This window comes from Ranitomeya variabilis, chromosome 1 (genome assembly GCF_051348905.1).
Source record: "Ranitomeya variabilis isolate aRanVar5 chromosome 1, aRanVar5.hap1, whole genome shotgun sequence".
In the NCBI taxonomy this organism is placed as follows: Eukaryota; Metazoa; Chordata; class Amphibia; order Anura; family Dendrobatidae; genus Ranitomeya; species Ranitomeya variabilis.
The window spans coordinates 1,105,709,858-1,105,732,346 of NC_135232.1; the positions used below are offsets into that span (position 1 = coordinate 1,105,709,858).

The 22,489-nt window shown below is 44.6% G+C and overlaps 1 protein-coding gene across 1 annotated transcript in view; it reads left to right on the forward strand.

Moving 5' to 3' along the window:
* The first annotated feature begins 707 nt into the window (after positions 1 to 707).
* The window catches only part of LOC143793295 (proton channel OTOP1-like), a 136,741-nt gene continuing 114,959 nt past the window's right edge, over positions 708 to 22,489 (forward strand). The window contains exons 1-2 of the mRNA XM_077280145.1: positions 708 to 851; positions 19,793 to 19,896. The gene's annotated coding sequence lies outside the window, so the exon portion shown is untranslated. The remainder of the gene's footprint in view (positions 852 to 19,792; positions 19,897 to 22,489) is intronic.

The following is a 22,489-nucleotide window of genomic DNA, read 5'->3' on the forward strand; positions in this document are numbered from 1 at the left end:
CGTCCCACCAAGTTTCAGTGATTCCAATGATGTCATATTTCTTTTCCTGTGTTAGTAGTTCCAATTCTCCTTGTTTGTTGCCCATGCTTTGTGCATTTGTATAGAAACATTGTAGTTTGTGATTGGTTTCTCTTTCTCTAATATTTTTATTATTTAGATTTGTTCGTCTTTGTTCTTCCTTTCCACTTCTTATAGCACAGTTCTCCATAGTATTTGTCAGGTGTAAGGCTTTTTCTGGCCATTTGCTTTCCTTCCCACATTGTTTTAGTTTAAAGCTCTCCTGATGACTATAGCAAGGCGACTTCCAAATACATGTTTTCCAGTCTTCATAAGGTGCACCCCATCTCTAGCAAGCAGTCCATCATATAGGTAATTCACTCCAGTAATTGATTCTGCTCCAGTAAGGTGTATACCTTCTCTGCTAATTCTCTTTGTAATCCAGCAACCGGAGACTACTTCTAAGTTCAGTCTTGTTAATTGTGATGTTATTGCCCTCTCAGCTCCGATGTGTCAAGCTACATGCTTATAAACTAAGTTCTGCTATCAAGGTACCTTATAATTAAGTCATTCCTGCTATTCTGGTGCTATTGCACATTTACAACTTTGCTTTTCCTGTGTGGAACAACACCCTTACTGCAAGACGACTCCAAATTGCTTATACATGTCAGCTATTCCTGTGTGTGGCTGCAGTCCTGCTGCATTTAGCACTTCTGGCTCCTCTTACCCATCTGTCTTTCATACCTCATCCTCATAGATCTACTTGCCATACAGCAAGTCCAATTCCACTGCATCATCACCTGTGGTCCGTGCTGCTCATCCTGACCTACAGCTTAGAGAATCCAACTTACCAGGTGAGCCCATAACAACACAGTGCAAGCTGTAATACCAAACTTTTGTTATATAATTTGTTTTTTAATTTATCCCTCTTTCCTGCCTCCCTCTTTGATCATTTCCTCTGAATTAACTGAAAAAAGAGGGGGCAACTGAATTTGGATTCGTATTATCCTCCATGCTGATGGTGCTTTTGTGAGTGTGAAACATATGAGCTGTGTACTGGAAACTTTACAGCAGCCCACTCTGCATTTGAGCTCAGATAAACTGACAATTTGGGATGGAGCATAAATGCTGTCTATAACTTATATAATGGTGACAAACAGTATTATTCCATATCTGCATGCATGTGACAGCTGATTCTGAAATTACAGGTACAGTTAAGTAGAGAAAAAAATGCTAAGGGAAATACAAGTAAGTAGCTGCTTTCCAGAAGATGATGGTGAGACGTTTTGACATTCTTACAAGCTCGTAAATAGTGACATAGAAGTGGAGTTGTACATGTCAAGGGTTATATCAAAAATTAGTCTGGGGCTTTAATAGTTAAAATGGTCTGGGGGTTAAATAGTTGGCCTCCAGAGGCATTCAATGTTCAGTAGGGCTGGAGAGTGGAACTCCAGTGTTTTTTGTCCTGAGAAGTGAGGGGTTACAATCCTGAGCGCTGTGATCCCTGCAGATGCAGAGACTGTACACAATTTTGTTTTGTTTTTCCTGTTCTTGCCCCAAGAGCTGTGTTTATTTTTCACTTTGCGTTGCTTTATGCTACATGTCTAATAAAACAACGGAAGATTTAAAGAGACAGTGTACCTGTGTCTACCTCCGTGTGCAGCCGAGTGATCTACTACAAAATCTATTACCAGTTTGGATCCCAAACTCTAGTTTTCTGATATCTCATTTATTGACTTATACACAAGCATTGATTGCATAATCCAAATATGGTCCCACTAGTGCTTTATGAGGGTATAATACAAACCTTTGTATTTCTAGAGATCATACATTTCCTAATAGAAGTTAAGAATCCTTTGAGTCCCATTTCAAATGTTGGTTTGGGCCTCTCTCTCTTTTTTCCAAAATACCTAAAAATGTATGTTAATTTCCTTACACATTCACTAGTTTACCGATCAGTGTAAATGCTGCTGCCAGTCTATTAAATTTATGCCCCTGGCCAGTACACACTCCATGTAGAGGAAGGAATTAAGAGTTGTACAGAGAATCTACTACATCTGGATAAGAACTGTAAGTTCAACTTACCACAACCTTTATCATATTGTTAAAAAATAGAAATGAATCCCCCTCTACCAGCTCTTTGTTACTGTCACAGATATGTCAATGTTTGATGAGAAAATTGGTTGCAAATATATTCTGATAGTTACTGTTCTGTGCCCCAGAAAAGCTACCACAGTGCCCATAGATGAGGTCAAAGTGGATGCCCATAGATGAGGTCAAAGTGGATGCATATCAAGCTCCAGGACACTTATAAGAGTAACTGGTTCAGTGGTCCCATTATAATGCTGTCCAAAGTCCCTCTATAATAATAACATCAATAGAACCTCCATAACAGTCACAGCCACTGTTCCCCATTATAGTCAGATTCAAATTTCCCCTATAAAAGGGACATTTGAGTTGCCCCATAACAGTGCCACCTGCAGTGACATTAGTGACAGGGCTTGTCCCTAAATAAATAAATCCACTTATGGTATATTCCTTAATCATACAAAAAGGCAGCTGAATCCTTTGCTTGTGAAATGTGGTAGCCGTGGGCGAGGTACTCGTTTCTTATGCCCTGGCACATTACATGAAGGTGTGGGTCCTGGCTGAGTGTGTGGACTATGTTGTGAGGGCGCTATGCCCATTCAGGCCGCATGTTATCGATGACTTGGGTTGGCCAGGACCCGATGTTGAACAGTTCAATGAGGGAGACCACCAGTCAAAAATAGACTTTTTACTGAACGATAACTTGGTGGGGATAATATACAGCAGTTAGTGGGTACACAACTTTACGAATGTATCCTTCACAACACAAAGCTTTTCCCCCATACAGTTCCAATTGCTCGTTCGTTCTCCATCTCCACGGTTTCACTTTACTTCACCACAACTCAGCTGAATACTACTGTCCAGTTAGCAAAAGTCCTATTCTCAACCTGTGGTTCCGCATATTCTTTCCCCTCAAGGGAACTACAGTCCTGCTCATCGTTGTTGGCGTCCAAGAAGTGTAAGTACATATCTCCTGAAAAAAACTAATCAAGTGAAACTGTTTTTTTGTATGGAGCACTCGTGTTAAATACAAAAGGGCAAATCATAAACAATGAGGGGGAAAAATACATTTTGACTCACTTGTGGTAAATCACAAATGAGAATCACTTGTTGTTAAGTGGTCATGCCCATGTGACAAATATTAGCCAATTAATGATGACTTCAATGTTTTAGAAAACCACATGGTCGGACCTATTCCTTTGTCACAATGGTGAAGACAAAGACGTACTCATGCACTGATTAGAAGCACTTCTTCATAATAAACGGTGCAGGTTTCTGTTAGCAGTGAAGGGGTTAAACTGTTCAGCTTAGAGTTTCTGAAGCATTTCTGCTTGGATGATCTCAGCTTTTCAGTATTGGCCACTCTTCTCTCCTATATATACTTGCCTCTGGAAAACTGGATTTCCTGTGTTAGTGTTGTACTGCCTGGTGTGGAGTGGAGGAGTCAGTTGTGGGTAGTTTGTTAGAGACTTTTGGAGTGTTGATCTGTGACGGTTGCTTGGTGTTTTGGCTGTGTGCCAATCCTCACCTCCTATTTTGTTTACCTTCCTTTTCTCCTCAGTGTTCCTGTTGTCTGTGAGTGCATATTTGTATTTTTGGTATTATAATTTATCCCTGCATGTCCTCCCTTGTTAGTCTGGTTGTTGTATATACATATACGCTTACTCCCCTCTTCTCTGGGTGGAGGAGGTGAACAAATATAGGTTGGATTCAGGAGTTTAGAAAGGTGCATGGCCCTGGCATCTTCACCATTAGAATTAATCCGGAGAGCAGGGATATCTAGGGCGCCCTGTTATGACCCCAATGGCAGAGGGTCTCAGGAATAATGCTAAGTCTGTAAATACAGAAAACCAGCACATAGGGCAGTGGTAACTGGGCTGACCATATAACTAATCCTAGCACCACAAATACCAGCAGCCGGGGAACGTTCCTACGTTGATCCTAGACGTCTCGCGCCAGCCGGAGAGCTAACTACCCCTAGAAGGGAAAAGAAAGACCTTTCTTGCCTCCAGAGGAAATACCCCAAAAAGTTGGATAGAAGCCCCCCACAAATAATAACGGTGAGGTAAGAGGAAAAGACAAACATAAGAATGAGCTAGGAATTTAGCAAAGAGAGGCCCACTAGCTAATAGCAGAATATAGAAAGATAACTTATATGGTCAGCAAAAAATCCTATCAAAAATATCCACACTGGAAATTCAAGAACCCCCGAACCGTCTAACGGCCCGGGGGGAGAACACCAGCCCCCTAGAGCTTCCAGCAAGGTCAGGAATCACATTTAGTACAAGCTGGACAAAAATGAGAGCAAACAAATAATCCAAAAAACAAAGAAGCAAGACTTAGCTTAATTTAGCACGAACCAGGACCAGCAAACAGGAGCAAACAGAATGTGTCTGATAACACCGATGCCAGGCACTGGACTAAGGTTCCAGGAGGTTTATATAGCAACACCCCTGAAGTAACGACCCAGCTGGGTGAAAACAGAGGGAAGGAAATCCCAGAGTCATATCACTAGTAACCACTAGAGGGAGCCAAAAAAGTCTAATTCACAACAGTACCCCCCCCTTAAGGAGGGGTCACCGAACCCTCACCAAGACCACCAGGGCGATCAGGATGAGCAGCGTGAAAGGCATGAACTAAATCGGCCGCATGCACATCAGAGGCAACCACCCAGGAATTATCCTCCTGACCATAACCCTTCCACTTGACCAAATACTGAAGCCTCCGCCTGGAGAGACGAGAATCCAAGATCTTCTCCACCACGTACTCCAACTCGCCCTCAACCAACACCGGAGCAGGAGGCTCAGCAGAAGGAACCACAGGCACAACGTAGCGTCGCAACAAAGACCTATGGAACACGTTGTGAATGGCAAACGAAACCGGAAGATCCAAGCGAAAGGACACTGGATTAAGGATTTCCAATATCTTGTAAGGACCGATGAAGTGAGGCTTAAATTTAGGAGAGGAGACCTTCATAGGAACAAATCGAGAAGACAGCCACACCAAATCCCCAACACGAAGTCGGGGACCCACACCGCGGCAGCGGTTGGCAAAACGCTGAGCCTTCTCCTGTGACAATTTTAAGTTGTCCACCACATGATTCCAGATCTGCTGCAACCTATCCACCACAGAATCTACTCCAGGACAGTCAGAAGGCTCCACATGTCCCGAGGAAAAACGAGGATGGAAACCAGAGTTGCAGAAAAATGGCGAAACCAAAGTAGCGGAACTAGCCCGATTATTTAGGGCAAACTCAGCCAACGGCAAGAAGGTCACCCAATCATCCTGATCTGCCGAAACAAAACACCTCAAGTAAGCTTCCAGAGTCTGATTAGTTCGCTCACTTTGTCCATTAGTCTGAGGATGAAAGGCAGACGAGAACGATAAATCAACGCCCATCCTAGCACAAAAGGATCGCCAGAACCTGGAAACAAACTGGGATCCTCTGTCAGACACAATATTCTCAGGAATGCCGTGTAAACGAACCACATTCTGAAGGAACACAGGAACCAGATCGGAAGAGGAAGGCAGCTTAGGCAAAGGCACCAAATGGACCATTTTTGAAAAGCGATCACATACCACCCAGATGACAGACATACCCCGAGACACCGGGAGATCAGAAATGAAATCCATGGAAATATGTGTCCAAGGCCTCTTCGGGACAGGCAAGGGCAAGAGCAACCCGCTGGCACGGGAACAGCAAGGCTTAGCTCAAGCACAAGTCCCACAGGACTGCACAAATGACCGTATATCCCGTGACAAGGAAGGCCACCAAAATGACCTAGCCACCAGATCTCTGGTGCCAAAAATTCCCGGATGACCTGCCAACACCGAGGAATGAACCTCGGAAATGACTCTGCTGGTCCACTTATCAGGAACAAACAGTCTGTCAGGTGGACAAGAGTCAGGTCTACCAGCTTGAAATCTCTGCAACACACGTCGCAAATCAGGAGAAATGGCTGACAAAATAACTCCTTCTTTAAGAATACCAACAGGTTCTGTGACTCCAGGAGAGTCAGGCACAAAGCTCCTTGAAAGAGCATCAGCTTTCACATTCTTTGAACCTGGTAAATACGAGACCACAAAGTCAAAACGGGAGAAAAACAATGACCAGCGGGCCTGTCTAGGATTCAAGCGTCTAGCAGACTCGAGATACATCAAATTTTTGTGATCAGTCAAGACCACCACACGATGCTTAGCACCCTCGAGCCAATGACGCCACTCCTCAAATGCCCACTTCATGGCCAGTAATTCCCGATTGCCAACATCATAATTCCACTCAGCAGGCGAAAACTTCCTAGAGAAGAAAGCACATGGTCTCATTACCGAGCAACCAGGGCCTCTCTGTGACAAAATGGCCCCTGCCCCAATCTCAGAAGCATCCACCTCGACCTGAAAGGGAAGTGAGACATCAGGCTGGCACAAAACAGGCGCCGAAGTAAACCGGTGCTTCAACTCCTGGAACGCCTCCACGGCTGCAGGAGCCCAGTTAGCAACATCAGAACCTTTCTTGGTCATATCCGTCAAAGGTTTAACAACGCTAGAAAAATTAGCGATAAAACGACGGTAGAAGTTAGCAAAACCCAAGAACTTCTGAAGACTCTTAACTGACGTGGGTTGAGTCCACTCATGAATAGCTCGGACCTTGACTGGGTCCATCTCCACAGCAGAAGGGGAAAAAATAAACCCCAAAAAGGGAACTTTCTGTACTCCAAAGAGACACTTTGAGCCTTTAACAAACAAGGCATTCTCACGCAAAACCTGAAACACCATCCTGACCTGCTCCACATGTGAGTCCCAGTCATCAGAGAAAACCAGAATATCGTCCAGATAAACAATCATAAATTTATCCAGATACTTCCGGAAAATATCATGCATAAAGGACTGAAATACTGAGGGAGCATTAGAAAGCCCAAAAGGCATCACCAAGTACTCAAAATGACCTTCGGGCGTATTAAATGCAGTCTTCCATTCATCACCTTGCTTAATGCGCACAAGGTTGTACGCACCACGAAGATCTATCTTGGTGAACCACTTGGCACCCTTAATCCGGGCAAACAAGTCCGACAAGAGAGGCAAAGGATACTGAAATTTTACAGTGATTTTATTCAGTAGCCGATAGTCAATACAAGGTCTCAAAGATCCGTCCTCCTTGGCCACAAAAAACAATCCCGCACCAAGAGGGGAAGAGGATGGACGGATATGCCCCTTCTCCAGAGACTCCTTGATATATGAACGCATTGCGGCATGCTCAGGTACTGACAGATTAAATAATCTTCCCTTAGGAAATTTACTACCTGGAATCAAATCTATGGCGCAGTCACAGTCCCTATGAGGAGGCAGAGCACTGGATCTGGACTCACTGAATACATCCTGATAATCAGACAAATACTCAGGAACTTCCGAAGGAGTAGAGGAAGCAATAGACACCGGCGGGGAATCAGTATGAATTCCCTGACAGCCCCAACTTGACACAGACATTGCCTTCCAATCCAGGACTGGATTGTGGGTCTGTAACCATGGCAGACCCAAAACGACCAAATCATGCATTTTATGCAGAGCAAGAAAACGAATCATTCAGACTTGTAGGAATGGGGAAACCCACCATCACATTCTTAATGGCTTCAGAAAGGCCATTTTTGAAATTTGCGGCCAGAGCACACTCATTCCACTGAGTAAGCACGGACCATTTCCGAAATTTTTGGCAATACACTTCAGCTTCATCCTGACCCTGAGAAATAGCCAGCAAGGCTTTTTCTGCCTGAATTTCAAGATTGGGTTCCTCGTAAAGCAATCCGAGCGCCAGAAAAAACGCATCAATATTCGCCAATGCCGGATCTCCTGGCGCTAGCGAGAAAGCCCAATCCTGAGGGTCGCCCCACAAAAAAGAAATAACAATTTTAACTTGCTGAGCTGAATCTCCAGATGAACGGGGTCTCAGAGAAAGAAACAATTTACAATTATTCTTGAAATTCCTAAACCTAAATCGATCTCCAGAAAACAATTCCGGAATAGGTATTTTAGGTTCAGACATAGGACTACTGGTAACAAAATCTTGTATACCCTGCACACGAGCTGCCAGCTGGTCAACACTTGTAATCAAGGTCTGCACATTCATGTCTGCAGCAAGCACACGCCACTCAAAGGTAAAGGGGAGGAAGAGAAGGAAAAGAAAAAAACTCAGAATTTCCTTTCTTATTATCCCACTTCTGCAATGCTTTAAACATTCAATGTTGGCCTGGCATACTGTTATGACCCCAATGGCAGAGGGTCTCAGGAATAATGCTAAGTCTGTAAATACAGAAAACCAGCTCATAGGGCAGTGGTAACTGGGCTGACCATATAACTAATCCTAGCACCACAAATACCAGCAGCCGGGGAACGTTCCTACGTTGATCCTAGACGTCTCGCGCCAGCCGGAGAGCTAACTACCCCTAGAAGGGAAAAGAAAGACCTTTCTTGCCTCCAGAGGAAATACCCCAAAAAGTTGGATAGAAGTCCCCCACAAATAATAACGGTGAGGTAAGAGGAAAAGACAAACATAAGAATGAGCTAGGAATTTAGCAAAGAGAGGCCCACTAGCTAATAGCAGAATATAGAAAGATAACTTATATGGTCAGCAAAAAATCCTATCAAAAATATCCACACTGGAAATTCAAGAACCCCCGAACCGTCTAACGGCCCGGGGGGAGAACACCAGCCCCCTAGAGCTTCCAGCAAGGTCAGGAATCACATTTAGTACAAGCTGGACAAAAATGAGAGCAAACAAATAATCCAAAAAACAAAGAAGCAAGACTTAGCTTAATTTAGCACGAACCAGGACCAGCAAACAGGAGCAAACAGAATGTGTCTGATAACACCGATGCCAGGCACTGGACTAAGGTTCCAGGAGGTTTATATAGCAACACCCCTGAAGTAACGACCCAGCTGGGTGCAAACAGAGGGAAGGAAATCCCAGAGTCATATCACTAGTAACCACTAGAGGGAGCCAAAAAAGTCTAATTCACAACAGCGCCCCTAGCCTTAGGGACAGAGAATGAGACCCTGAATCCAGGTATTCTGACAAGAGAGTTGTGACTTTTTTTGCCAACTAAGGCTACTTTCACACTAGCGTCGAGCTTGGCCCGTCGCAGTGCGTCGGGCCGAGGTTACCGACGCTAGCGTTCTCTGCGCCGCACAACGGGGGCAGTGGATGCATTTTTCCATCGCATCCGCCGCCCCATTGTGAGGTGCGGGGAAGTGCGGGGAGGTGGGGGCGGAGTTCCGGCTGCGCATGCGCGGTCGGAAAAAGCAGACCGTCGGCGGCAAAAAACGTTACATGTAGCGTTTTTTTGTGCCGACGGTCCGCCACAACACGGCGCAACCGTCGCACGACGGTTGCGACGTGTGTCAATCCGTCGCAATACGTCGCTTAATGTTAGTCTATGGGGAAAAAACGCATCCTGCAAGCACTTTTGCAGGATGCGTTTTCTCTGCAAAACGACGCATTGTGATGGATTGCAGTTAATGCCAGTGTGAAAGTAGCCTTAGTTGTATATTTTTTTTGCTTGATGAGTTGTATTTGTCAGTGGCACCCTTTTTGAATACATACAACCTAATGCTTAACTTTTACAAACTGAATGAAACCTAAAGCCACCTTTGGAATGATTGGGACATTTTTAGTTTTATAGAGGGGGAGGGTGCAGGTCTGTAGATATTTATATGCGAATAAGGGATGTATGTGCAGTCCTTTCATGTACACAAATTAAAGATTTTTAAAAAAATATATTTTATAGGAAAACTAAAATGTTGATGAAGAGTTTTTCTTTTTAAATTACAAAAATGCTGCAGTATAAAATATTGATATAGTAAATTTAGTGCTAGGATGTAGAATAAAAAGATTTACTGAATGAACTTCTTTAAAAAAAAATAGAGAATTAAGCCAATCAAACAAAAAAATTTCTGTAAAATAAATAAAAAGGCTAAATTGATAGTGTAATTTGTTCCATCTTACATGTCCATGCATATTCTGACACTTTTGGACATAACGAAATGGTGGTTCACGCAACCTTGGCTCCCACTCAGGAAGTTTTTAGGGTTAAACATAATTTCACTCATATATATCACTTTTCACAAATTGCTTTACTAACTTTGAATCTCACTATATTATATTATAACTTTTGAATTTCCATGTGTTATTATGGAATCTCGAGATTCCATGTGTATCATGTTGGTATTTTATTGACCTTGTCTTCAGTCTTCCTGTTGTTTTTGTGTTGCTTTTTTTTTTTTTTTTTTTATAGAAAGGTCTGGGCTAAGTTATTATTATTATACGTTTTTATTATCCTTCATAAGGAGAAGTGTGTTCACGGCACTCACCATATTATGTGTTCCCACAAACTTTATTACTGCTAACTCCTGACTGTTGAAATTGAAAACCTCAGTGACTTCTCTTGTATGAATTAGTCAGGTTGTTGAAACAAGTCCGGTCATGACATTTCTTTCCTCCTAAATATTCCCTCATCCCCTGTGAGTGATATTATAGAGAAGTAGAAGGAACTGCAGCAACTTGGCCATGAAGTGAAGACACAGTAACGTTACAGAGCGAAGTCACTGAGTGCTGAGGAGCAGAGGCAGAAAAAGTAGAAAAGTCACCACTGCTCCGCTGACTCCAGACATCCTCTGGCATTAACATCAGCACAAACCCTGTGCCCCCGCTTGGAGTTTCATGGCCAAGCAGCTGCATGCAGCCTTACATCACCAAGCACAATGCCGACCGTTGGATGGAGTGGTTTAAAGCAGCCACCTTTAGACTCTGGAGCAGTAGAAACTTGTTCTGTGGAGTGATGGATCTAATGTACGAGTCTGGGCTGTCACGGAAGTAACTCTCTTGCCCTCTCAGCGTCACCCTACTCACTATGGTCATTGCACTGCTTCTCAGCATGTTGCTGTCATTTGGTCTTGGAGCGGTGTGGCCGGTCTCTACAGGAATTTAACCCTGCTGTGTCCTGCAGAGATTAGGTTCGTCAGCCTATCCTGTTCCAGCAGGCCCTATATTAGGAAGCTCCATCCACCACTCCAAGCCTGAATGTTGGTTTCTAGTCAGTTTGTTCTGCTAGTGTCCAGTTTGTGCTTGTGTGTCTTGTTTCTCCTGTTGTTTGACCTGGCTCACTTACCTGCACTGTCTGACCTCTCCGCTCCTGACCTCAGCTACGTATCCTGACCCTGTGCTGCCTGCCCGACCTCGGATCATCTGACCTCATCTTTGTATTCGCCATTCTGTACCTCGTACTCGTGCCTCTGACCCCCTAGTCAGCTGTTGCAGTCCTGTGGACGGCCCTGGAGAAATACCTGGTGTCTACTGGCAGCCCAGCTCTAGTGAAAACCTGGTAGACACCTAGTCACATCACTCCAGGGTAAGATCATGGTGCAGTGGGTCCACATCCGCTTAAGTTGCATTCGCCCACCAACGTTACATGGGCTTGGCGAATGCCAGGAAAATGTTACCTGCCCGACTGACTGCATTGTGTCAAATGTAAAGTTTGGTGAAGAGTAATGTTTCACAGATGACGATTCTTTATTGTAAGACCAGTGAGTCTATGGAACTCTCTGCCACATTATGTTGTAATGGTTGATTCACTATTAAAATTCATGGAGGGTCTGGACTCTTTTCATGAAAAATATAATATGACAGGTTATGTGTACTACGGTAGAGTTTGTGATAGGACATTGATCCAGAAAACTAGTCTGATTACTGCATGGAGTTGGGAAGGATTTTTTCTCCTAATATGGAGCAATTTATGTCTGTCCCATGGGTTTTGGTGGGAAAGGTTGAACTTGATGTAACTAGGTCTTTTTTCAACCTACTGTATGTAACTATGTTTCATGCCTTCCTCTGGATCAGCATATAAGGTTATAGGTTGAACTCAACAGACATACGTAAGTCTACCCTCAACCTTAAAAAAAAAAGGAGAGACCAAGGCCGAACCAATAGACTGAAATTAATTCTGCTCAATATTAGTATTAACATCAATTACAATTAAGTGATATTAATATTTATTGTATCACTTAATATTGAGCAGAATAGAAGTATGCTGACACCCCTCTATATACCATTTAATCCCCTTCTATAGATTGTATGGGCACACACAGCCCCTATATACTGTAAGAGCTTCCAAACAGCCCCTGTATACAACATGAGACCCCACATAGTTTCTGAATGATCTGCATGAGACCCACATAGCCTCCCCATGATCAGCATGAGACCCACATAGCGTCCCCATGATCAGCATGAGACCCACATAGCCTCCCCATGATCAGCATGAGACCCACATAGCCTCCCCATGATCAGCATGAGACCCGCATAGCGTCCCCATGATCAGCATGAGACCCACATAGCGTCCCCATGATCAGCATGAGACCCACATAGCCTCCCCATGATCAGCATGAGACCCACATAGCCTCCCCATGATCCGCATGTGACTAGTGATGGACGAGCACTAAAATGCTCGGGTGCCCTTTGCTCGGGTCGAGCAAATTGGAATACTCGGGTGCTTAACCCGAGCAACAAACCCAATGTAAGTCTATGGGAAACTTGAGCATTTTTCCAGTGCCCCCCCCCCCCACCGGCGGCAGAGGGACTAGAAATTGGGGAAATCGATGGAAACACTGCTCAAATGACATGGGAACAGCATGGGGAAGACCCCTGACTCCCAGGTCACTGCTGTGAACAATATCATAGTCTTAAGCCATTTTTACAGACTCACAATAAAACATACAAAAACGAAACCAAAATGCATTTTCCTGGGAAATATGTTAAGGAACATCCTTTCCAGGGTAATGACTGGTATATAAGGAAAAATAAATAACCAAAAACAAAAATGCTCTTCCACACCTTGGGCTATGCTCACACGCAGCGTTTTTGATGCGTTTTTGAACTTTAGCATTGCTTTCAACCAATACAAATGCATTCACTGGGAAATGTCATTTTAACATTTTACAACCTTATCTGGCCATGTGGTGTGTGACACATCATCAGACACATCCTCTTTCATTTATGAAGGAGGGACTCTGAAAGTCACAAAGCCTAATTTTATTGGGCCATCAGGCGGCTTTTACTATTCTTAAAGGGCCAGCAGTCGGCCCTCACTATTCTTAGAGAGCCAACCTATGCTTTGTTATTCCCATTATTAAACAGTGGGTCTCCTATCATGTTATTGCATATACAGTGAGTGGCAGGGCTGCCCAAAATTCGTACGCACTCCAATACTTCTTTGAAGAAATGTACAGGAGGGCCTCCATAAAACAATGTTCCCATTATTAGGAAGTGGGACTCCCATACTGTTTGCCTATGTAGTGAATGAAATGGCTGCCAAAAATGTGGACCTACTCCAATGCCCCTTTGAAGAGACGTAGAGGAGGGCGTCATGAAAAAAAGTTCCCAATTTTAGGAAGTGGGTCTCCCTTAGTGTTTGCCTATGCAGTGAACGGCTGCCAAAAATTTTGAGGAACGCCAATGCCCCTTTGAAGAGACGTAGAGGTCAGGGGGCCTCCTGAAACATTGTTCCCATTATTAGGAAGTGGGTCTCCCATAGTGTTTGCCTATGCAGTGAATGCAAGGGCTGCCAAAAATTTGGTGGCACTCCAATGCCCCTTGGAAGAAATGTGGAAGATGGCCTCATAAAAAAATGTTCACATTACAAAGCAATACTTATACTTGTAATGCCCATGCACTAAGTGTATGGACTGACAAACATTTACCCCTGGGGGGTATACATGAACATACTGCATAACAATTTTTTTTTATGGACATCATAAACACCCTTTAAAAAAATGATGTGGGTGTTGCGTCACGGACCACCGTCACCCTGGTGATATGGTGATGGAGGATGAGGAGAAGAAGGAGGACAAAAGCAAATAGCCAAAATCAGGAAGTGTATACCCATGTGTGGGTGTGAAGAGTTGCATGGGAATAGACCTCCAAAAAAAAGACACTTGATTTGAGTTTGTGTTGCGCTGCTATCATTCTGTGGTGTTGAGAAGTCGGGCACATTCCAGCCCTTGTTCATTTTTATAAGAGTCAGCCTGTCAGCATTTTCAGTTGACAGGCGGATGCGCTTATCAGTTATAATTCCACCAGCAGCACTAAAACCCTGCTCTGACAGAACGCTAGCAGCAGGGCAGGCCAGGAACTCCAAGCCTTAGAGAGCCAGTTCATGCCACGTGTCCAGCTTGGATACCCAATAATTATATGGCACAGAGGAGTCATGGAGGACGTTGGTACAGTCAGCAAGGTACTCCCTCAGCATCTTCCCAAACTTTGCACTTCTTTTGAGAGTACCCCGCGTCTCAGGGATTTGCGATGGGAGGGTCTTAAAAAACTCTTCTAGAACTTTGACAGTGTTCCCCTGCCTCTGCTGGATTGGAGTTGAGTCTCCCTGTACTCCTTGGTTGTCCAACGAAATGTGACCTCTGCCGCCAGTGTTTTCAGATTCAAATTTTTTTCATAATTCCGCAACAAGGGCCTTCTGGTACTGCCCCATTTTAGTAGACCTGTCCACCTCGGGAATAAGACATAGAAAGTTCTCCTTGTAGCGTGGGTCTAGAAATGTCGCCAACCAGTAATGACTGTCACCCAAAATTTTGAGAATGTGAGGGTCACAAGAAAGGCAGCGTAACATAAACTCAGCCATGCATGCCAGACTGCTAACAGGCAAGACTTACGTGTCCTCACCAAGAGGATGACTGACCATGCTCTCCCTCTCCTCCTCCTACCTGTCCTCAGTCCTCAGGTCATCCACGCTGAACAGACGGTATGACAGTTGTGCAGGTAGTACCATCTATAGCGAATTAAACTAGCTCTTGTTCTTCCTCCTCCTCCTCCTCTTCCTCATTGTCACCCAATCCACGATGGGATGAGATGAGGCTGGGATTTGTGTAATCACCCTGTATGATTCCTTGCTCCATCTTGTTGTGCTACATCTGCAATGCATCCTCTTTTATTGTAAGCAGAGAGCGTTTCAGAACACAGAGAAGAGGGATGGTGATGCTAATTATGGCGTTATCGCCACTCACCATCTTGGTTGAGTCCTCAAAGTTTTGGAGGATGGTACATATGTCTGACATCCATGTCCACTCCTGGGGACTTATGTGTGGAGTCTGAACTGAATACTGATGGCCTTGTTGATGCTGGTAGTCAACAACTGCCCTCTTCTGCTCACAAATCCTTCCTTACATCTGCAGTGTAGAGTTCCAACGTGTGGGGACTTCACACATCAGTCGGTGAGCCGGAAGCTGCAAATGCTGCTGAAGCACGGCAAGTGTGGCGGAAGCTGTAGCTCACTTTCTAAAATGAGCACACAGGCAGCGTACTTTGACAAGAAGATCCGGTAGCTCTGCATAGCTTTTGAGAAACCGCTGAACCACGAGGTTAAGCACATGGCCAGGCATGGTACATGTGTGAGCTCGCCTCGCCTCAGAGCCGCCACAAGGTTCCTGCCATTGTCACACACAACCATGCATGGCTGTAGGTTTAGCGGTGTCAGCCAAGGATCTGCCTGTTCTTTCAGAGCTGTCCACAACTCTTCAGCATTGTGCAGTATGTCATCTAAGCATATTAGCTTCAGCACAGCCTGTAGCTGCTTGGCTGAGGCAGTGCTGCAGTGCTTCCAGCTTGTGACTGATGTGGTCATTTCGGAAATGGAGGCTGAAGAGGAGGAGGATGAGGTGCAGAATCTGTAGACTGTGGGGGCAACCCTGATTGACCTAGGGCCCGCACTCGTCGTCGTCGGGAGGACATGTTCCATCCCAAGGTCCGACTGGGTCCCAGCTTCCACTATGTTAACCCAGTGTGCCGTCAGTGAGATGTACTATCCCTGCCCACAAGCACTTGTCCACGTGTCTGTGGTTAGGTGGACTTTCCCAGTAACTGCATTGTTGAGAGCACGGCTAATGTTGTGGGACACTTGCTTTTATCATGCGGGGATGGCACACCGGGAGAAATAGTGGCAGCTGGGGACCGAGTACCGAGAGATGGTTGCTGCCATCAGGTTGCAGAAAGCTTCCGTCTCTACGAGCCTAAAAGGCAACATTTTGAGCTCAAGCAGTCATGAAATGTGAGAATGTAGTAGTGTGGCCTGTGGGGCGTTGGCTGCGTATTTGCGCTTGCGTTCCAAGGACTGGGGTATGGACGACTGAACGCTGCGCTGGGGCAAGTGCTAGTTGAGTGTGTGCAACGACAGGTGCAGGGCAGGAGGCATCTTCACAGGCACCATGGACAGTGGATTGGCTTGCACGCACAACAATGGAGGAAGCAGTGGTGTCACCCGTAGACACTATTCCTGGACCCTGGGGTTCGGTCCACAAAGTCAGGTGCTTTGCTGTCATGTGCCTGATCATGCTGGTGGTGGTGAGGCTGGTAGTTTTGCTACCACTGTTGATGCTGGCCTTGCAGGTGGTGCAAATGGCCTTTTTGAGGTTATCAGCAGAGTCTTTAGAAAACAACCTGACTCAGGAAGACCTAACAGTTGTTCTGGCAAATTCCGTGGTGTTGGTGTTACAGGGAATGGTTTCCCACCCTGTGTCTGTGGCCAACACTCTGCTTCTTCCTGCCTGTTGGGGTGCTATGCCTCCATCCCCCTGTGTGCTGCTGTCCTCGCTCTGCATGCCCACCTGCCAGGTTGGGTCAGTTACTATATCATCCACCACCTCCTCTTCCACTTACACACACTGGTCCTCCTCTTGACTTTCTGGCAATTGTGTCTCATCATCGTTCACCTCTTGTGACACTTTCCCACCGTCGCCTTCGTGTGACCGTGGCTACTCAAATATATGGGCATCGCTACATGCGATCTCCTCTTGCCCCGCTTCAAGTGGACTGGACAAGAAGCCCAAATCTATAAATGGAAAAATGAACAGCTCTTTGGAGTGTCCAAGTGTGGGATCAGTTGTCTCCGGGCACTCGGCATGGCGGGAGGAAGGAGGATCAGGGTGAGGAATATGCGGTCCAGACTCACGGCTACTGAGACTTGACCGTGTGGAAGACAGGGTGGTGGTGGTGGTGGTGGCAAAGTGACTGGAAGCATTATCCGCTATCCAACCAACAACCTTTTGACACTGCTCTGGGTTCAATAGTGGTGTGCGAGAAGATTTGGGTGTTTGTTGTGGCACAATTTCAGCTTGCCCATGGCCTCAGCCTCGGCCTCGGCCTCTGCATGCACCATTACCATAAACATCACGTCCACTTCCCCGACCCTTGCCACGCGCCTTGCCCATTTAAATAGGAGGACATCACGTCCACTTCCCCGACCCTTGCCACGCGCCTTGCCCATTTAAATAGGAGGACAATATTTTCCACATTCACTACAAATGGGAGAATTTTGAGCGCACTTATATATGATCTGTGTGATGGAAAACCACAGTTTTAAATAGATGAATTTTTAACTCTGTAATATGGAAAGGATCTCGCTGTATTCAGCAGTGCCAACAAGCAAATGGAGCAGAAAAATGGTGTTCTCTGGATTGCTTTTTAAGCAAATAATCAGGATTAAGATCCCCAAAAAATTATTCCTGGCCCCTGATACCTGGGGCTTTGTCTAGAAATATCTGTAAAAGCAGCAGCATCATACAGAACTGGAATGGACCCTCTTGCTATATGCACTGCAGTCTGCCACATACACTGCCTGCCTGCCTAGCACTGATATCTATGCAGCTGGATTAGTCCTCAGAAGGACTGTTAGTTAAGATCGATATGTGTATAATATATTGTGGTATACCTACGCTATCTAAGAATCAAGCAAATCTCTCCCTAGTCAGCAGCACCTCGCCCTACACTGCCTGATTCCGGAGTAGACTGTGATGAGCATGACGGTGCCAGGTCTGATATAGACCTGAGGACTCTGTGCGGCCAGCCAATCACTGTAATGCAACAACCAACATGGCTGCGGCATTACAGTCTGTGGCAGACAATCCCTGCAAGTTCACTGGCTCTCTAAAGAGTGCCAAAAATGCAGGGAGGGGACCCGAGCTCCCGCCAATGAAATACTTGGTGAGCTCTGAGCATCTTGAGCAGTGAGATGCTCGGGTGAGTACCGAGTAGTGGCGAGCATGCTCACTCATCACTACATGTGACCCATATAGCCTCCTCATGATCAGCATGAGCGCCCCATAGCCTCCCCATGTCTAGCATGAAAGCCTCATAGGCTTCCCGTGTCCAGCATGAGAGCCCCATAGCCTCCCCATGTCCAGCATGAGAGCCCCATAGCCTCCCCATGTCCAGCATGAGACCCCAAAGCCTCCCATTGTCCAGCACTAGACTCACACAGCCTCTTCTTGTGCAGCATGAGACCCACATGTCCTTCTCTTGTCCAGCATGAGACCCCATAGACTCCTCTAGTCCAGCATGAGTCCCGCATAGCCTTCTCTTGTTCAACATGAGACCTTCATAGCCTCCGCATGTCCAGCATGAGAACCCAATAGCCTCCTCTTGTCCAGCATGAGACCCCATAGCCTTCCTATGTCCAGCATGAGAATCCCAAATCTCTTCTCATCCAGCATGAGACCCCCGTAGCCTCCCCATATCCAGCCAAACATCCCATACACAGAAAAAAAAACACCTGCTCACCTTGCTGCCGTTCTGCCTTTGCTCTCTCTGATGCACTGACTCTCTGCAGTGCACAGTTGACATGATGAAATGATGACATTGCTAAGCTGTCTCAAGCTGTTTGGTGGGAGAAGAGGCCGGCGGCTCCTCCTCCACCAATGCATTCACCGCTGCCTGCATCCTAAGGTGATAGTGGGTGGCGGCGGACAGGTCGGGGGGAGGTGCATGGCGTGGCCAGTGGCCACTGTTTTCAGCCTCTTGACTGTCTTGGTCCGCAGGCCGGACAGGAACAGCCAGAGAGCCGGTTGTGGTCCACTGGCCACACTTTACCCAGGCCTGCCTTAACCTCATTAAACATCTTTGTTTTGAACTAGAATGGAGATTACAAGCCCGGTGCCTTCTTCAACATCAGTGTCTGACCTCTCAAATGCTATTTTGGATGAATGTGCAAAAATTCCCACAGACACAATTCAAAATCTTGCAGAAAGCCGTCTTACAGCTGGAAGAAGTTACAGCTGCAGAGAGGGAACTGACTTCATATTAATATCTATAGATTTAGAATAGGAAGTCAGAAAAGCTCTTGTAGGTGTCCATATAGAGTAGTTATAAAAAGCTGTGAGTGACTGATCAGAATTGCATGATTTTCCCCATGGGTACATGTAAAGACGACCTGCTGTCAGGAACATCAACCATCTTTACTCACTTAAATTATAAGCAGAATGAGTGATCTGTTATTGACCTACGATTGGCCATAGTGGATGCCGCTCGTTGGCAAAGAGCTAAGAAACTGCCCTTGTTCCATGTGGTGGCCCACACTCGCCTACTGTTGGCTATGTTCTTCCACCATGCTGGTGATGGGATCACCAATCTAAGAGATGGTAAGAAGTTCCTTTTGAAAAGTCAATGATCCTTTTGGACCCTTATGCTTCTGCGTAGGCTATCTCTTCCCTGTCTTAGAACATCCCTCTAATTAGTTTTTTAAGATGTACTGTACAATACGCTAACAATCACGCCACTAAATTGCTTCTCTTCTAATATTTCCTTTGGAAACATTTGTTCTTCACTCCATTCTTGGATCCCTCCTGCAATCCTATCCTATTGTGACGCCTCGCTGCTGACATCACCTAGGGAATGTATTTAAAAGGGATCAAACGCAGAAATTACTCAGAAGGCATGAACCAGCTCTACCAGGTCAGAAGATCCACAGGGGAATTCTTCATCTCATCAGTCAGGTAAGGAAGATGATTTACCTTGAACCTGGGACAGGATTTGATAATCTTTTCTTGATTTTATAAGTACTAACACTGATCCATCATCGTGCTATGCAGTATTCCATATCTTGGGTACAATGTATAGCAGAATACATGGTACATCGGCAGAACAAAATATACCTGGTGGATGGGTCAAGAAGAAGGTTTTTTTTATGTTCCTCATAATTGTTTCTATAACAAATTTATGTTCATAAAAAGAGAACGAGGTCTGGGTTTTAGTGATATCTTATGGGTCAACTTTTTCTTTAAAGACAGTTTTAAAATCACCCAATATATAATAATATAACATCAGGACCGATGAGAAGAGTCAGCAGATGTAGGAAGTGGCCTATGAAGCAATTAGGATGGGGGTGCAATTAAAATTGAGTATATAACTGAATGAATCAAGGATGATGGCCGTTTGCCAACTTTTGCATGACTATGATGGGATTATAAATCATATTCCCTTAAGACCCAATTCAGGTATCAATTTTTTTTCACGTACGAGAAAAACGGGACAAGTTTCATCATTGATTTTCATCAAAATTTCATCAGATTTTCGTCAATCACTTTTTCTCTGATGGGAAAAAAAAGTGTCTCCACCTTCTCCTATCAGTCCATGAAAAACACAACACGAGTGCTATCCGATTTTTTCATGGACCCATAGACATGCATTGACATTTTTGATCCAACCCTCGGATCAATATCGGACAAGTCTCCATAATTTTGCAGAGACTACTTGGTTCGAGGAAAAAGTCTCACATGTCAACATCCCCATAGATCAGTGTTCTCAACTCCAGTCCTCAAGACCCACCAACAGGTCAAGTTTTCAGGATATCCTTAGTATTGCACAGGTGATAATTTCATCACCTGCTCAAGCATTAATTCTATCACCTATGCAATACTAAGGAAATCCTGAAAACATGACCTGTTGGTGGGTCTTGAGGACTGGAGTTGAGAAACGCAGCCATAGATGATCATAGGCACAAGTGCAATCCGTAAAAAACCCAGATAAAACTCGTACAGGGAAAACTGACTTCTGAATGAGGCCGAATGCCGAGAGTCATATTATATGAGACGACGTAGGAAAAATTGCCCATGGCCATCTTTATTATAGATCAGATGAAAAATTTTGTAACACAAATGATGAAATCTTTATAACATAATCCAACCACAAGCTCCCATCAAATCCAACCTTTGACTTAAGTTCCACCCATAAAGGTACATTTATTGCATACTCCTCCAACTATGAAAAGTCCTAGAAATCAGTCAATTAAAATACAAATATAATATAACAATACTATGCAAAATTCTATACGACGGGTGTAGGGTAGGGAGATTAATGGCCAGAGGGTATAGGGAGATAATATCCAGCAGTATACAATCGATAGGTCTGTGTTAAAGCAAGTAGATTAGATGGATTGTCTATCTCTAAGGCTACATTCACACATCCATGTGATACGTTCATCGTAAAGTTTCATAGATCCATGCACACATTCATCTTAAAAAGGGATTCAAGCCCCGGTCCATGAGACTCCGAACATGTCCTATTCTCAACTGTTAAAGTCAACCATTAAAGTCAACGAAGATCCATACAGAACAGTCGAAACATGGAAAACAGACTTTGTACTTCAGTTTTCCATCCGAGTTTCGTCCTGATTCACTGATGCTTTTTGATAGGGGTTGTCCCTTTGTAGATACAAAGAAAAATGATAGGAAAAGGTATTCCAGCTCACTTTTATTCCATATTAAATGTTACAATTTTATCCAAAGGGGTAAGACAAAAAAGCGACGCGTTTCGAACTTTCTTTGTTAAAACTTAAAAAAATGAAAATTACCCAACAGCTTTAAATAATAGGTGGACGAGTCAGACAAAACATACTCACACATACCATATGATTGAAGAAAGGAAAACAGGAAAAAGAAAATTGCAAATAAAATCACAAATTTGTGATTTCACAAAGAACGTTGGACTACATTCGAAACGCGTTGCTTTTTCTTGCCACTGTGAATTAAATTTTATCATTTAATATGGAATAAAAGTGATGTTTTGCCAGGAGCTGGAATAATTTTTTCTACATTTTTTCTTTGTATCTACACGAATGGTCGGATCCTGTTTTCTGTGCATATTAGACTTTAATAACTGGTGATTTGATCTTTTATTTACATTGCCATCCCCTTTCTGACAATGTTCTACTGTAGTTTCTTAAAACAACACATTGGGTATTTTCACCTTCCCCAGGTCCACCGGTGAATTTTCTCCAATGCTCCTAGTGTCTGGCATTGACTGCGGTGCAGATGGATCTTCGACAGTGCGGCAGCCAATCAATGAGCTCAGTGTCAGTAGCACACCCCCTTTTATAGCTGCTGAGATCACTGATTGGCTGCTGCGCTGTTGACATGATGTCAGTGCTGCAGCCAATGACAGATAGCGGTGGAGACTCGGAGTGTGAGTACAGCGCGGTTTGTTATTCCTTAGCAAACTTTAGCCATGGCATTAACACTGTCTGAATGTCGTTATACATTTCCCCTATATACGTGAAATCTGTTGGCTCCTGTGTAAAAATAGTCCTAA